At 45.7% G+C, this 16,409-nt stretch overlaps 1 long non-coding RNA gene across 1 annotated transcript; it reads right to left on the bottom strand.

Moving 5' to 3' along the window:
* Nucleotides 1–214: 214 nt before the first annotated feature.
* Nucleotides 215–5,973, bottom strand: LOC147961502 (uncharacterized). Its single transcript, XR_015611568.1, has 4 exons — nucleotides 4,642–5,973; nucleotides 3,758–3,914; nucleotides 2,139–2,694; nucleotides 215–1,969 (listed from the first exon to the last, which is right to left on the bottom strand). It is a non-coding gene; the product is annotated as an uncharacterized LOC147961502 (long non-coding RNA).
* Nucleotides 5,974–16,409: the final 10,436 nt, after the last annotated feature.

The following is a 16,409-nucleotide window of genomic DNA, read 5'->3' as shown; positions in this document are numbered from 1 at the left end:
AGCCCCTATGCCTCACTATATATAGGGGAGAGGGAGGAGGGTGCGCCCCTCTAGGGTTCCCACCCCTAGGGGGGCGGCAGCCCTAGATGGGAAAGGGGAGGCGGCCAAGGGGAGGAATCTCTCCTCCCCAAGGCACCTAGGAGGTGCCTTCCCCTCCTAGGACTCTTCCTTTTAGGGTTTCCCCACCCTAGGCGCATGGGCCCTAGGGGAAGTGGCGCCCCAGCCCACTTTCGGCTGGATCCCTTCCCACTTCAGCCCATGGGGCCCTCCGGGACAGGTGGCCCCACCCGGTGGACCCCCGGGACCCTTCCGGTGGTCCCGGTACAATACCGATGACCCCGAAACTTGTCCCGATGGCCGAAATAGGACTTCCTATATGTAAATCTTTACCTCCGGACCATTCCGGAACTCCTCGTGATGTCCGGGATCTCATCCGGGACTCCGAACAACATTCGGTAACCACATACAAACTTCCTTTATAACCCTAGCGTCATCGAACCTTAAGTGTGTAGACCCTACGGGTTCGAGAGACATGCAGACATGACCGAGACGTTTTCCGGTCAATAACCAACAACGGGATCTGGATACCCATGTTGGCTCCCACATGTTCCACGATGATCTCATCGGATGAACCACGATGTCAAGGACTTAATCAATCCCGTATACAATTCTCTTTGTCTAGCGGTACGATACTTGCCCGAGATTCGATCGTCGGTATCCCGATACCTTGTTCAATCTCGTTACCGGCAAGTATCTTTACTCATTCCGTAACACATCATCCCGTGATCAACTCCTTGATCACATTGTGCACATTATGATGATGTCCTACCGAGTGGGCCTAGAGATACCTCTCCGTTTACATGGAGTGACAAATCCCAGTCTCGATTCGTGCCAACCCAACAGACACTTTTGGAGATACCTGTAGTGCACCTTTATAGTCACCCAGTTACGTTGTGACGTTTGGTACACCCAAAGCACTCCTACGGTATCCGGGAGTTGCACAATCTCATGGTCTAAGGAAATGATACTTGACATTAGAAAAGCTTTAGCATACGAACTACACGATCTAGTGCTATGCTTAGGATTGGGTCTTGTCCATCACATCATTCTCCTAATGATGTGATCCCGTTATCAACGACATCCAATGTCCATGGTCAGGAAACCGTAACCATCTATTGATCAACGAGCTAGTCAACTAGAGGCTTACTAGGGACATGGTGTTGTCTATGTATCCACACATGTAGCTGAGTTTCCTATCAATACAATTCTAGCATGGATAATAAACGATTATCATGAACAAGGAAATATAATAATAACTAATTTATTATTGCCTCTAGGGCATATTTCCAACAATGTAAGCACTGAATCCATCATAGAATGCCCTTGAAGCAAAACATCCGCTTTAAGAAACCAAGGAGAGGAGAACCAGGCTGCACGAGCAAAGTGGCAAAGAAAAAAGAGATGAAACTCATCCTCTGACCACATCGACAACACATCTGAGAAATGTGAATTGAGAAACGAGCAGCGCGCAATCCCGTAGGCAAAGCATTTCTCAGAAGTCTCCAAGCAAAAGTTTGCACCCTAGGGAGAATGTTTTTTTGTTTCCAAAACAATTTAAGAAGATCTTTTAATACAGAAGGAACAACACTAGGGGCGTGTTTAGGATTAGAATGGATTTCTTGCAAACATAGTTTGTAAGCAGATTTGGATGAACAAATGCCATTAGGAGTAAGATCCCAACAAAGCAAATCTGGAACATCATCATCAACAATATCAGTTTGAACAATAGCAGAAGCCATGGGTTGTTGGAAAAGCGAGAAAATAAGAGCATGATTCCAAATCTTTTGTCCTGGAAGCCAAAGATCTTTAACCAAAGTAGGATACAGAAAACCAGATTGTTGTGGTATAAGGTGATCATGGATTGAACTCCAATTAGTACACCAAGGCATGCTCCAAATGGAAATGTTACCTTGCATAATTTGATAAAAACAATGAGTTCTAAGCTTGGGTAACATTTTTAGAATAGAAGCCCAAAAGGCAGACTTTGGAGGAGTAGCAGTGGCTGTCCAAATGGAAGTAGCTGGGAATATTTCGCTTTGAGCACAAGATACAAATGAGAAGAGTGAGATTTAGCTAACCTCCAAGAAGCTGCTAGAAGAAGACTTTCGTTGATGGCCTTTAAATTCCTTATGCCCAGACCTCCTTCATCTTTAGAATTGCAAATGTCTCTCCATGCCCTAAGACAAAGGCTCTTTGTGGAGTCATTTTCCCTAATAATAGCCGTAAGCTTAGCAATGAATTTCTTCGTGAACAAGATATTAGCCATATAATAAACAGGGATGGCCGAAAAAACAGAACGAATCAACTCAAGACGGGCAGCATGAGAAAGCATGTTGGCTTTATAGGAAGGCAACTTATTCAAGAATTTATCGAGAACAAAGTTATAGGCAACAACCCTGTTTTTAGCAGGAAGAACCAGCGGGTGACCAAGATGGGTAAAATTAGCATCCAAGGAAGAAACAGGGAAATTTTGCTTAACATCTTGCACAATATTAGAAGGAACATGAGTGCTGAAAAGAATGGCAGATTTGGTCCAGTTAGGATTTTGTCCAGAAATAGCACAAAATTGATCAATCAGATTAGCCATAGTGGTAGCCTCCTGAAGAGTGGCTTGTCCACAAACCAACAAGTCATCTGCAAAAAGGAGAGAGTGAATGGAGGGGCAGTTTGGTGCAAGGGAAATGCCCTGAAGATGATGAGCTGCAAGAGCCTCATTAAGAGCAATGGACAATTCATTAATAGCAAGGACAAATAAATGAGGAGACATAGGACAACCTTGTCGAATACCCCGAGAATTTTTAAACTTATGAGATGGTTGACCATTAATAACAACAGAAAACGTGGGCGAAGAGATGCATGCATGAACTAAATTTATAAAATGACTATGCAGCCCTTTACGTGTAAGCGCAGAAACAATGAAACTCCATTCAAGACGATCGAACGCTTTAGCAAGATCAATTTTACGCATGAAAGCATTATGTTTCCAAGATTTCAAAGAGAAAGAGTGAGTAATTTCTTGGGTAATAATGATGTTGTCACTAATTCTTCTACCTTCAATAAAAGCTTGCTGAGTTGGATCTATGTAATTAGGAAGGTGAGGTTTAATCCTGTTAGCAAGTGACTTTGCAATAATTTTGTAAACAACATTGCAAAGATTTATAGGACGATAGTCCATAGGGACTTGGGGAACCAATTTCTTTGGAATGAGAGCAACATTTGTATCATTAATGTGAGCAGGCAAATCAGCAGTATGATAAAAATTGACGACAAGCTGAGTAACCTCATCCCCTATCCAATCCCAAGCAGCCAAGTAAAATTCAACATTGAAACCATCAGGCCCTGGAGAAGCATTTAACTTCATGTCTTTAAGAATGTGCAAAACCTCATGTTTGTTAGGAAGAGAATAAGTTGGATCCAAAGTATCATTAGGCTATTGAGTGAACTCATGAGGTCTATCAGCATTATTATTAGGAGAGGAGAAAATATATCGAAAATAATTGACAAACGTATTAGTGATAGCCGTAGGTTTGAAATGCAGCATGTTGTTCTCATCCTTAATAGAACAAATAGTATTACGCTTCCTAGTTTAACAACAGCCTGGTGGAAAAACTTAGTATTACGGTCTCCAGCCCCAGCCCAATTTTTCTTGCTGCGTTGCCTGTAAAAGTGATTAAGCTTGGAAATAGTCTGCTCATACCTGGCCGTGAGAGCACCTTCAAGAGCATGGTCCTGCTGTTGAGATGGTAGTTGTTGTAGCTGATTGATCTGTTCTTCTAGCTCCAAAAGATCACTTCGTAGGGACTTCTTTTTCCTGCACCACACTTTAAGTGAACCTGCCAAAGAAGAAGTCTTGGCTGCAAAAGAAGTAAGAGAACAATTGTTCCAGGCAGATTTAGCAAAATTGGCAAAATCCTTTTCCATCAACCACCAATTCTCAAATTTAAAAGCTTGTCTGCGTTTAACAAAGTTCCCCTCTGTCGACATTAAAATTGGAGCATGATCACTAAGAATAATAGGCAGATTAAGAACTTTAGTATTAGGGTAGTGCATGCACCACTCTGCATTGACCAAACAACAATCAAGACGACGATAAATGGGTTTAGAAGTGTGCTAATTGCCACGCCAAGTATACGTCGGACTACTAAAACCTATGTCAAAAAACCCACAATTTTTAACAAGAGAACGAAAAGCATTCATACGGAAGTAATTCACAGTGCCATTACATCCATCTGTATCATCCAGGATGTCATTGAGATCTCCCATACAGATCATGGGCATACCCAGATTATCATACACAGAAGTGGAAATTTGACTCTAAATGGCACTAGTCTGCCTATGATATGGGTCACCATACATACAAATCAAGCAAAATTGGACCCCAGAAGCTAGATGGACTACATTAGCTAATATATAGTGGAAGGAAGCACTATGAACAGTGACTTTGAGCTCATCACCCCACATGAGCCAAAGCCCTCCCGAGGTACCTCTAGAGGGAACTACAAAGGCATTAGTAACATCAAACCTATTAACAAGATCGACAGAATGGACTTCGGAAGATTTAATTTCTGAGACAAATGTTACCTGAGCTTTCGTGGAGCGAATCAAGTTGGCCAAGAAGAGCATACGATCATTGCCTAGGCCCCGGCCCATACCTCGGCAATTCCAAGCTATGGCCCTCATGACGCCTGAGTTAAGGCCGCGTGCCACTGCGGAAGAAGAATATTGAGTCATGCTCGAGTCCACCTGACCACCTAAGTCCGCCTCCTGCTCCTCCTTTTCCTCGACAATTCCATTCTATCAGCTTCATCTCCCTTGATACTCAGCCTGTGGATGTTCGCAGCCGCTGCAAAGCAGAGCCCCCAACGCCACCAAAAAGCAGAAACCCCAAACACGCCACAAGAAAGCAGAGCAACCGGGAGATGAGACTTCCGCACAGGAGCTCACCGGATCAAGACACCGGCAAAACTATAGTGATTAGCAGGAGGACTAAGAGAGTCAAAAGCTACAGAGGCGGCTCGCGGCAGATTTGACGGATTAGCGATTAACACAAGACACAGCCGACGGAAGACTGCGTGAGGCAACCGAACAAGATGAATAAATACCTAGGATCAGGATAACTAGGGAATCTGCACGCTTGAGAAGATCCCTACAAAAGCACAGAAAATTGGATTTGATCTAAACCGGGAGACAAAAATCAATCTTGACTTCTTCCTCTACGAACTGTGGAGAGGAACAAAGAACAGATGATTTTTCAGATCTGGATGGACCAAGAAGATTGGAGAAGAAAGAACAGAGAAGAGTTGGGAATCAGAAAAGGAAGAAAGAAGAATCAAGAACAAGAATCAGGAGGAAGAGGAGGGCAAGTCGCCAATCACCGGCATATCGCCACGTCGCCAACCCGGACACGGCTCTCCCCGGTTACTACCAGGGTCAGATCTTGCAAAACTACAGCCAAAGAGTCAAATCACGAAATTTTGTCACGGCCCGAATCCACCAACCTAACCTGCGCTGACGAGGCCACGTACGTGAACGTGAAGGAAGATGTGCCGGCCGGACGCATACGGCGCCGCAGTCATTGTGCGCTTTGCCTTCTCTTTCTGTGTCCTCGCTGCACCTGCGCCGTTCCCATGGGCCATGCATGCACAGTGAGCCACGTCCGAGTTTGGACGCCAGCGAGCCAGCAGCACCGAGAGTACGTACGACGTACCTGGTGGCAGTGACCGCACTACGTGCCGCGGAGCATGTGCAGTGCATGCCAGGCAGGGCCAGAGAGGCAACGACGGCGACCGTTGTGGCGCAAGTAACTTGGACAATCATCTGCAGATGGATCATTGGAATTTGGAAACCTACACATCGACGAACTTGGTACCCGACAGACTGAGAAGATACCGAGCGTACGCTGTCGATGTCAATCTCGCGCACGTACACTCCGTTGCTACTTCAGGCTACTCGTTGGTGCCCATTTAACATAACACGAGCTCGTAGTGAAATCATTGTCATATTGGCCATGAGTTGGTCGTGACTGGGATCGATCTATTATATAGAGAAAATATAGGATTATCTTTGGTACGGAGGGAGCACGTTGTCGCTTGACGTAACTAGTTTATTTGGACTATCACATAGGTCAATTGCAGATCAAGCTAGGAAAGAGGCTATCATTTTTTTTCTTTTTAAAAATGAAAATGATCTTTCTGAGTCTGAGGTCTGAATTAGCTTTGGTGGTTGACTGGTAGCGACTTGATCGATCCTCTAGGTATTTCTGTTTCCGCAATTCATAGTTTTTTTTTGAAAAAGGAGGCGTGTCCCCGGCCTCTGCATCTGAACGATGCATGCAGCCATATTATTAAGAGTCTCAAAGCAAACAATATTCAAAGTATTACAGCTCGCAAAAGGAGCGTAACGACAAAAAGGAACTCAAAATTACAACCGGTGGTAGATATAGGACTAGAGACCTGGACTCCTGTCCTGTTAAGTGACCGTCATCCGAACCAGTTGAATATAGCCCGAACTATCATCTCTCATTGATTGCACCCAGTAACCAGCGGCTCCCTGGAGTTCTTAGAAATGAGTAAGGATCATGTATGAATCCATGCGGTAGTTCTGAAGATAAGCGTGATCGATCCGCAATTCACAGTGAGCTGCGACTGTGAGTGGACTGCGGATTAGTGGATTTCCGTCGAGATGATGCATCACAAAATCCACTTTCCGAGCAGCTTTGTAGATATATAGGAGTAAACTTTACGAGCATATCCTGAAATATAGAAATGGAGCTTTCCCGGCAATCAAGTTTATGTTTGTTGGGGTATCTTCATTACTATAAGGCGAAAAGAGACGTTTACAAAGAATTTGACATCTCCGCCTGTTTGACTAATAAAACTAAACCCACTGTTACTAATTAACTTGAGCATACATTCATGCATGATGCATGATCGTACAATACGAAGCTCCCTTCTAGCCCAGCCACTTCTAGTCGACCTTTGTTTACCAAATAGCTCTTCTGGTCGGTCCTGACCGTAAGATTTTAGTCTCTCGTTTTTTAGAAACATTGTAGTGATGCAAACGCTCAATAACACATACATATACTCCATGTATAAATGCACTCATGCACATACAACTCCTATGAGCACCACCAAAAGACTGAGCTGGCGGGCCTTAAGGTTAACGAAGTCATCACAACATCTCAAAATTTGTGGAAACATCGCCTCCCACCGAAAGAATATTTCACCTTTATGAGATACCAAAGTGTCAAACCGAGGTTTAATCCTTGGTGGGCTAGGATACCGCATCTCTCCTAACCATACAACCACACTCTTTATCTAAGATTTGTCCATCAATTGCGCGGGTAGAAGGAAAGGAGTGCATCGCCATGCCAAAGCCCCACAGAAATAATTGTGCATACACCATTAGTGGCCTTGGTGATAGACTGTGATACGAACAAGTGTGTCATCTGAAAGGACGCGGATGTCGCCTATAGAGGAGAGGTGAATAGGCGCTTTAAAACAATTACGACTTAGACTTGAACAAATGCGGAATAAAACTAGTGTTTAATTAGACAAGCACAAAACCTAAATATACGAGGCTTAACTATGTGCATCAACAACTTATGCTAAGCAAGATAAGCAACTATGTGATTGCAATATATATAACAAGAATCACTATGGCTATCACAAAATAAGGTGCATAAGTAAAGGGCTCGGGTAAGAGATAACCGAGGCACACGGAGACGACGATGTATCCCGAAGTTCACACCCTTGCGGATGCTAATAGAGCGGTGTGGAGGCACAATGCTCCCCAAAATGCCACTGGGGCAACAATATTCTCCTCGCGGCCTTGCACAATGCAAGATGCCGTCATTCCACTAAGGAACCCTTGAGTGCGGTCCCCGAACCCATAAAAATGGTTACCCTTTGGGGCGGTCACCGAACCCGTACAAATGGTTACCCTTTGGGGCGGTCACCGAACCCGTACAAATTGCTCAAGGTAATCTCCGCAACTTAATTGGAGACCTCGAAGCTTACCAGGAGCTTTACACCATAATGATTGAGCTTTGTGGCACCACCAGCCATCTAGGGCGTCCAAGCACCCAAGAGGCACAAGCTCTAGGGTTCCCAAACACCCAAGAGTAATAAGCTTCTAACTTTCACTTCCACGTATCACCATGGAGAACTCAAACCACTCAAGTCCCCCACTCTCAAATCTCACTAAAGCAACAGAAGCTATGGAGGAAGAACAAGGAGAGCACAAAAGAACTCCAAGATCTAGATCCACAAGGTTCCCCTCACTAAGGGAAGAGATTGATTGGTGAAGAATGCAGGTCTAGATCTCCTCTCTCTATTTTTCCTCAAAAAGATGCAAGAATCATGGGAGGAATAGAGAGAAAGCAAGCTCCAAGAGGTCAACAATGGTGGGGAAAAACTTGCTCAAGAACATTGGGTTCAAACGGGAAGAAGCTCCCTTTAACAGGACCCCGTGAAACTAACCATTATGTTATGGAAATTCTCAAGCGGTACTACCGCTTAAGGGTGTGGTACTACCTGTAAATATTGGTGGGAAACAGAAATCTTCATGGTAGTACACGCGACACTATAGCGGGAGTGCCATACAAGCGGTACTACCGCTTAAGTAAGCGATACTACCTCTAGTTATGCACTAGTGGTACTACCTCTAATTAGATAGCGGCACAACCAGAACAACCATAATAACTTCTGCAAACGAACTCTGATTTTGGCAAAGTCAAGCTTGATAGAAAGCTAACGACAAGAGCTATCAAATACGATTGGAAAACTTCAAAACAAGCAAGATTAATGTGCCAACAATGTATAAGTGTGAAACCACCATAAGAGAAGAACTAGCAAAAATCCAACATCAAAATCATAATAGAAGATGCATAATAAATCCGTTTTCGATGAACTTGAGCTTGTCATCAAGAATACCATAAGCTCCAAAACACACATAGAGAAAAGCCAAACAAGAACCAGGAAAGATGACGACAAGGAGGCAATGATGCAATGGTTTGAGCTCTCTACGAACGATATGATCATGCGTTAGTAGAGCCCCCCCTGATAGTATGACTATCGATCCTAACCCGGTCTCCCAACTAACACCATGATACTGGTAAATAGAAAACCTATCAAGGACAAACCTTTTGTCTTGCGGATAATCCACTTGAGCTAGATGATGACAATTTTTCCCTTCTCATGTTCGACCGCCTTTCTTGATTGCGCTCACTCGATGAAGACTAGTGAATTTCTCCCCCATACTCCACTATGGGTGAACCTCGTTTAGGCACATCTTCACATGTTCATTGTCAAGAGAATGGACGGAAAGCTTGAAGCATATGATCTCTTCGTGATGCTCCACTTGAACTTGCACAACGCAACCTTGATGACGATCACCAGTTGATGTCATACTCCATGGGTCATATGATATATTCCTTTGGATTCACACCCATGGAAACATACCTAACCCCACAAAGAAACCTCACATAAATCATGGGTTAGTACACAAAGCATAATGGACAGTACTTACCATACCATGGGATCACTTGATCCCTCTCAGTACATCTTCTACGCTTTGTGTGTTGATCACCTTGAATCACTCTTTGACTTCGTCTTGATCAACCTTGTATATTTCCTACTCTCTTCATTAAGACGATATCTTAATGGTAACATGAATGTTCACACAATCTTCTTCTTTAAGACATGCTTGCACTAGACTCACCTCTATATGACTAATCTTTGGATAACTCCATGAATAACACCATGCTCAACAAAATAATCTTCTTCTTTCAAACTTGAAACTAATATATGATCTTCAAGCATTGCATATGGATAATCTTTCATGTACAACTCAAAGCAACCATTAGTCCATAGGGATTATCATTAATTAACAAAACCAAACATGGGGGCGCCATGCACTTTCATCATCTTTCAATGAGAAACACGCAAATTTGTGTGGAATCAACTTTGCCAATCCGACCACAGTGTGTGATGACATTGCGCCTATGCAATTGCTAAATTAAGAGCATTTCGAGCCGCGCCCCCAACAAGGCCCCCAGGTGACTTTTCGGCTGCCGGCGCCAAAAAATCGGCCCAGTCGCGCCCCCAAGGGCCCATTTTTCGCCGGCTCAGGCCGAAATTGGCACCGGCTAACCCAACCCAAACCCGGCGTGCTGGGGGCGCCAAGCGAATCGTTTTTGGCGCGAAACAGCCACGAGCCCTCCTTGCCAGTGACTCGCTGCTTCGTTGTCCTCATCGCCTTGTTTCTCGTGGCAAATCAATGCTAAAGCTGACGCGCGCTGCCGCGCCGGTCAGCCTCCTCCATTGATGCCTCACGGGCGGCGTAGTGACCGGACGACGCATGTCCCCTCGCCCGCCACGCGTATGCGCGGCGGCCACGCGTACGAGCGGCGCCTCCGCCTATATAAGCCGAACCCCAGCGCGCTGGTGACACACATAGAATCTCCACCGCTGTAGCGCCATTTCTCCCCCTTTCCTCCCTCTCCTGTCGCCGCCTCTAGTTCAAAGCATGGTTGAGCGCTTCCCAGGCGACGGTGCGGCGGCGAGCGGCTTCGGCCGCCACCACCTTCACGAGGACGAAGCTCGGCTCCTCTTCGAGGCCGAGTACCCAGTCCCGCCGGACATGCGGGTGCCGAGGGCATGGAGGATCAGCGCCGGTGGGGTCCCGGTGCCACCACCTCCCACCGGGGCGGCGCTGCGTGCGGAGATCGCGCGTATCCGCGACTCTCTACCGCGGGCGGTGAAGGAAGGTCCGCGGTATGTCCCCGATAGCCCACTCTAGGAACCCTACTTCCGCCGCCGCCACGCCGAGCAACTAGAGGCCACCAATGGCGTCGTGCCCTCCGGAAGGCTCAACTCCGAAGGTCGGCACTGATGGTGGGGCGTGCCCGGCCGCACGCTGGAGGCCGTCCTCGAATACATCGAGGGCGGCAACACGCCGAGGCTGGAGTACCCCGCTCCCCCGTCCATCTCTCACCAGCGTGGGAGCTCGTGGACGCCGAGGCACATGGACCTGGGGGCGTCCTCCTCCTTGTCCGGCCGCTCGTCCGACTTTCCCTGCCTCCGCCTCGTCAAGCTGGAGTCCCAGGACACGCCTGTCAGCGCGTGCACCCGCAGCTCCGGCGTCCGCATCGACGACTCCGCCCCCGCCTCTGGCCGCCTCATCCTCATCAGGCCGAAGCCCTAGCCCGGCCTCCTCGCAGAGTACGAGGAGATAGCTCGGTGATAACCCACAAGTATAGGGGATCGCAACAGTTTTTGAGGGTAGAGTATTCAACCCAAATTTATTGATTCGACACAAGGGGAGCCAAAGAAAATTCTCAAGTATTAGCACCTGAGTTGTCAATTCAACCACACCTGGAAACTTAATATCTGCAGCAAGTAGCAAAGTAATATGATAGTAGTGGTATGGTAGCAAAAGGTAACGATAGCAAAAATAATGTTTTTGGTATTTTGTAGTGATTGTCACAATAGCAACGGAAAGTAAATAAGCAAAGAACAATATATGGAAAGCTCGTAGGCAATGGATCGGTGATAGAGAATTATGCCGGATGTGGTTCATCATGTAACAGTCATAACCTAGGGTGACACAGAACTAGCTCCAATTCATCAACACTACTAGGGAAAACCTTATACACAGAAACTTACCAGCAGCGCGGTTTAAAAACAGACGCTACTGCTAGTTAGCAGTAGCGCTCTTTACAAAACTGCGCTACTAATATTCGTTTAGCAGTAGCGCGCTAGTTGAGAAAAGCGCTACTACTAAAGTTGCCAGGGCGTTGGCTCCAGACTAGGTATAGTAATAACGCGGATGCTAAAACCTGCGCTACTACTAAGCGAATAGCTGTAGCGACTTGATATACCCACGCTACTACTAAGCGTGTCCACCACCGCACGCGGATCGAACCCCACCCCTGCCAAACTCTCTCTCACGAATCCCTGATAAAAAGTCTCTCTCTCGTGGCCCCCACCCCCTCGGTCGATCTCCTCCCCCCACCCCTATCAGTCGATCTCCTCCTCCAAATCTCCTCGCCGCCGCCCACCTGCACTCTCTCCCTTAAATCCGCCGCCGGCGACCCCCGACCTCTCCTTCGCTCCAATGGCTGCAGATCAAGCCGACAAGCTCCGGTTGGTTGCAACCATCTCCGTGGGACGCCGTCGTCGTCCATCCATGGAGACCCTTCCTCCCCTCCGGCCAGATTCGTCCTCGGCTCGAGCTGCTCAGCCAGCGCCCAGATCCGCGGAGCCATCCTCCTCCACAACCACGCAGTGGCAGCGGCAGCGGCGGAACCATGGACCCGAAACCCTAGCCCACGGAGCGAGCTCGCCATGGATCTGCAGGCAAGAGGAGGCACGTCCATGGGTACAAATCCCTCATCTTCCCTCGTCTCTCCCTCCCTCTCTAACCCCCGTCTGTCTCCATGACCAGGACTAGGACCAGGACAACGCATGCCACCAACAGCAGCACCAATGTCCGGTCTTCTCCATGGGTATGGAGATCCGTCCAGTTATATCACTTGATTGTATATGTTATATAACATGATACTTTTCTTACTTGGCAGATTACTATTCGTATATGTATATTTAAGGCCATAATGTATTCTCACTTTTGCAATGCTACCAGAGGATACATGCAAACAAAAGGTACATGGGGATATAGCATATTTAAGTTCAGATATGCCACATAGTAGAAACATTTGTTTTTCAGTTTTTTCTGGCAATTACTGTGATGAAACATGCAATGTTCTCTTATATTTAGCTAATAATCAATTGTGAATAGGCTAAGTTTGTAATTATCATTAACCACACTAGGATCCATTCCGGTTGATATATGCAACAAGATGAATTTGTGGTGGTTTTGAACACTTGGGAGGTACTTTTATTCTAGAGGAAAAAAGGGTTTGTGGTTTTTTCGTCCAAATCAAGCATCATATCAGGTTGCTACCTACATGTTCTGTTGAGTAACAGAAACAATACATTTATATATATGGATTGGTAGTCCTCAATCAATATTCAATCATGACTTGATTTATCTTGCCTATTTCTTCTACAAGAAACACTATCAGATTAAAAGAGTCCACTGGTTGTCATTTTGTAGACTGTATGACACTATCTGGCAGCAGCATCCCTCCCCCCACAATGCTTTAGTCTTCTTATTACATGGTTGGCTGTTTGAGGGTAAGCTTTTGTGTGCATCGGTAGACTGTATGTATGACACTGTGTCCTTTTTTATCACTTCAGTCCAGTTTGTCTTCAACAAGTACCACTCTCTGTTTAGAGAAGATGCACTCTATGTTTAGTTTTTGGCAAGCCCAATTTGCAAGTTTGTATAGTCACTATGCTCTTCAAACAGTAGATTCATGGACTTTGTTATCTTTGAAAATGTGGAAGATATCAAGGTATTGAAGTGACTACTTAGAAAAATGGATAGATAGAAAATTACCGGAAGAATTATGCCTCTTAACTCCTTATGTGGTTCGTATGTGTTGTTTCTTTTTAGGGCTTCCAACACAATAGAATTGCTTCTAATCTTTTGTGTTATCTTTTGTCATGGAAGTAGCTATGTGCTGCTTCAGTGTGTAGTTCAGATGTGCATTACGGCTTAAATAAGAATTTTGGGAAAAATATGTAGCACATTGGCACCGACATGTACCGCGTTGTTTTTCTGTGTGTTCTTCTATAGAATCTGAAGTTTTTGAACCTCTGTTGGTAATGTTGCAGGGTTCTGGTGGCGATGTTGACGGTCGTCGAGAGGTTCGTGGACCGGATGGTGTCATGGCTGCTGATGTATGGAGAGGCGAAGCTGATGCTCATCCTCTATCTCCGGCACCCCAGCACACGGGTAAGCAGTCGACCAGACACCCCGAGCCCGAGAGATGATCAACATTTAGTTACACTTGATTCGGTATGTGTCCAATTCTAAAACTGAATCTTAATGGTGTTCGGGTTTCAGGGTGCGAGGCACGTGTACGATGGCTTCCTCCGTCCGCTGTTGGCGAGGCACGAGGATAACATCGACCGATGCCTGCTGGAGCTGAGGGCCAGGGTGAGGGACGTGACGCCGTCACAACGGCGGCTGTCGTCGGTTAGGTGTGGCTCGTCGAGGCTGCCCAGTGTGTTTCCTCGCAGCTGCAGGTCGCGAGATCAGTTCGGGCAGGCGCCGCACATTGACGAGTGATCCAATATTTTGATCGGACCATAACAACTAACGTGTCTCATTCTCTGGCATCTAGAAGTAGTGGTAAAATTCTGAATTTGCATGGCAAGCACCACTTACGTAGGTAGCTGCCATGCACAGTTTATACTCTGACGCCTATAAAGGATAGGAATTATTCATGAGTTATGGCTACAATGAGGAACTGTGTACAATTTATACTCTTACGCCTATAAAGGATAGGAATTATGCATGAGTTATGGCTATAATGAGGAACTGCATGATAGTAGATACGACAACTGTGTGATAGAATGGAATTGGTTGATTTTTTTTAATTTCTAATAAGTTAGTAGTAGCATGGGAAAAAATTGTGCCCTACTAGTATTTAGTATACTAGTAGCATTGGTACTCAAGAAACGCTACTACTATTATGTTAGTAGTAGCGTGGGTTCGTAATAGCAGTAGCGCGGGTGGCATAATAGCAGTAGCGAGCTTCCACTAAGTGCGCTGCTGCTACACTTGTGTAGCAGTAGCGCTGGTGAGCACGCACTACTACTACATGTTAGCTGTAGCGCCTTATTAGTAGCGCCGGTCCCCGCGCTACTGATACACCTAAAACCCACGCTGCTGCTAGCCTTTTCCCTAGTAGTGCAATGTAATGTAGGCATGTATTCTGAATATAGTCATACGTGCTTATGGAAAAGAAATTGCATGACATCTTTTGTCCTACCCTCCCGTGGCAGCGGGGTCCTAGCGGAAACTAAGGGATATTAAGGCCTCCTATTAATAGAGTACCGGACCAAAGCATTAACACATAGTGAATCCATGAACTCCTCAAACTACGGTCATCACTGGGAGTGGCCCCGATTATTGTCACTTCGGAGTTGCCGGATCATAACACATAGTAGGTCACTATAGACTTGCAAGATAGGATCAAGAACTCTCATATATTCATGAAAACATAATAGGTTCAGATCTGAAATCATGGCACTCGGGCCCTAGTGGCAAGCATTAATCATAGCAAAGTCATAGCAACATCAATCTCAGAACATAGTGGATACTAGGGATCAAACCCTAACAAAACTAACTCGATTACATGATAAATCTCATCCAACCCAACACCGTCCAGCAAGCCTACGATGGAATTAATCACACACGGCGGTGAGAATCATGAAATTGGTGATGGAGGATGGTTGATGATGACGATGGTGATGGATTCCCCTCTCCGGAGCCCCGAACAGACTCCAGACCAGCCCTCCCGACAGAGTTTAGGTCTTGGCGGCGGCTCCGTATCGTAAAAGGCGATCAATCTTTCTCTTTGATTTTTTTCTCTCCGAACACGAATATATAGAGTTGGAGTTGAGGTCAGAGGAGCTCCAGGGGGCCCACGAGGTAGGGGGCGCGCCCAGGGGGGCAAGCGCGCCCCCCACCCTCGTGGCTAGGGTGTGGGCCCCCTGGTCTTGATCTTTTGCCAGTATTTTTTATTATTTTCGAAAATAATCTCCGTGAAGTTTCAGGTCATTCTGAGAACTTTTGTTTCTGCACATAAATAACACCATGGCAATTCTGCTGAAAACAGCGTCAGTCCGGGTTAGTTCCATTCGAATCATGCAAGTTAGAGTCCAAAACAAGGGCAAAAGTGTTTGGAAAAGTAGATACGACGGAGACGTATCAACTCCCCCAAGCTTAAACCTTTGCTTGTCCCCAAGCAATTCAGTTGACAAACTGAAAGTGATAAAGAAAAACTTTTACAAACTTTGTTTGCTCTTGTTGTTGTAAATATGTAAAGCCATCATTCAAGTTTTCAGCAAAGATTATAAACTAACCATATTCACAATAACGCTTAGGTCTCTTGTTTACTCATATCAATGACATAATCAACTAGCGAGCAATAATAATAAATCTCGGGTAACAACACTTTCTCAAAACAATCATAATATGATATAACAAGATGGTATCTCGCTAGCCCTTTCTGAGACCGCAAAACATAAATGCAGAGCACCTTTAAAGATCAAGGACTGACTAGACATTGTAATTCATGGTAAAAGAGATCCAGTCAAGTCATACTTGATGTAAACTAATCAGTAATGAATGCAAATGACAGAGGTGCTCTCCAGCGGGTGCTTTTTAATAAGAGGAGGATGGCTCAGCATAAAAGTAAATAGATAGGCCCTTCG

Source organism: Triticum urartu, chromosome 7A (genome assembly GCF_056163025.1).
Source record: "Triticum urartu cultivar PI428250 chromosome 7A, HENAU_Tu73, whole genome shotgun sequence".
In the NCBI taxonomy this organism is placed as follows: Eukaryota; Viridiplantae; Streptophyta; class Magnoliopsida; order Poales; family Poaceae; genus Triticum; species Triticum urartu.
Note: the sequence above shows the minus strand (reverse complement) of the source record. Positions and strands in the feature narration are given on the sequence as shown.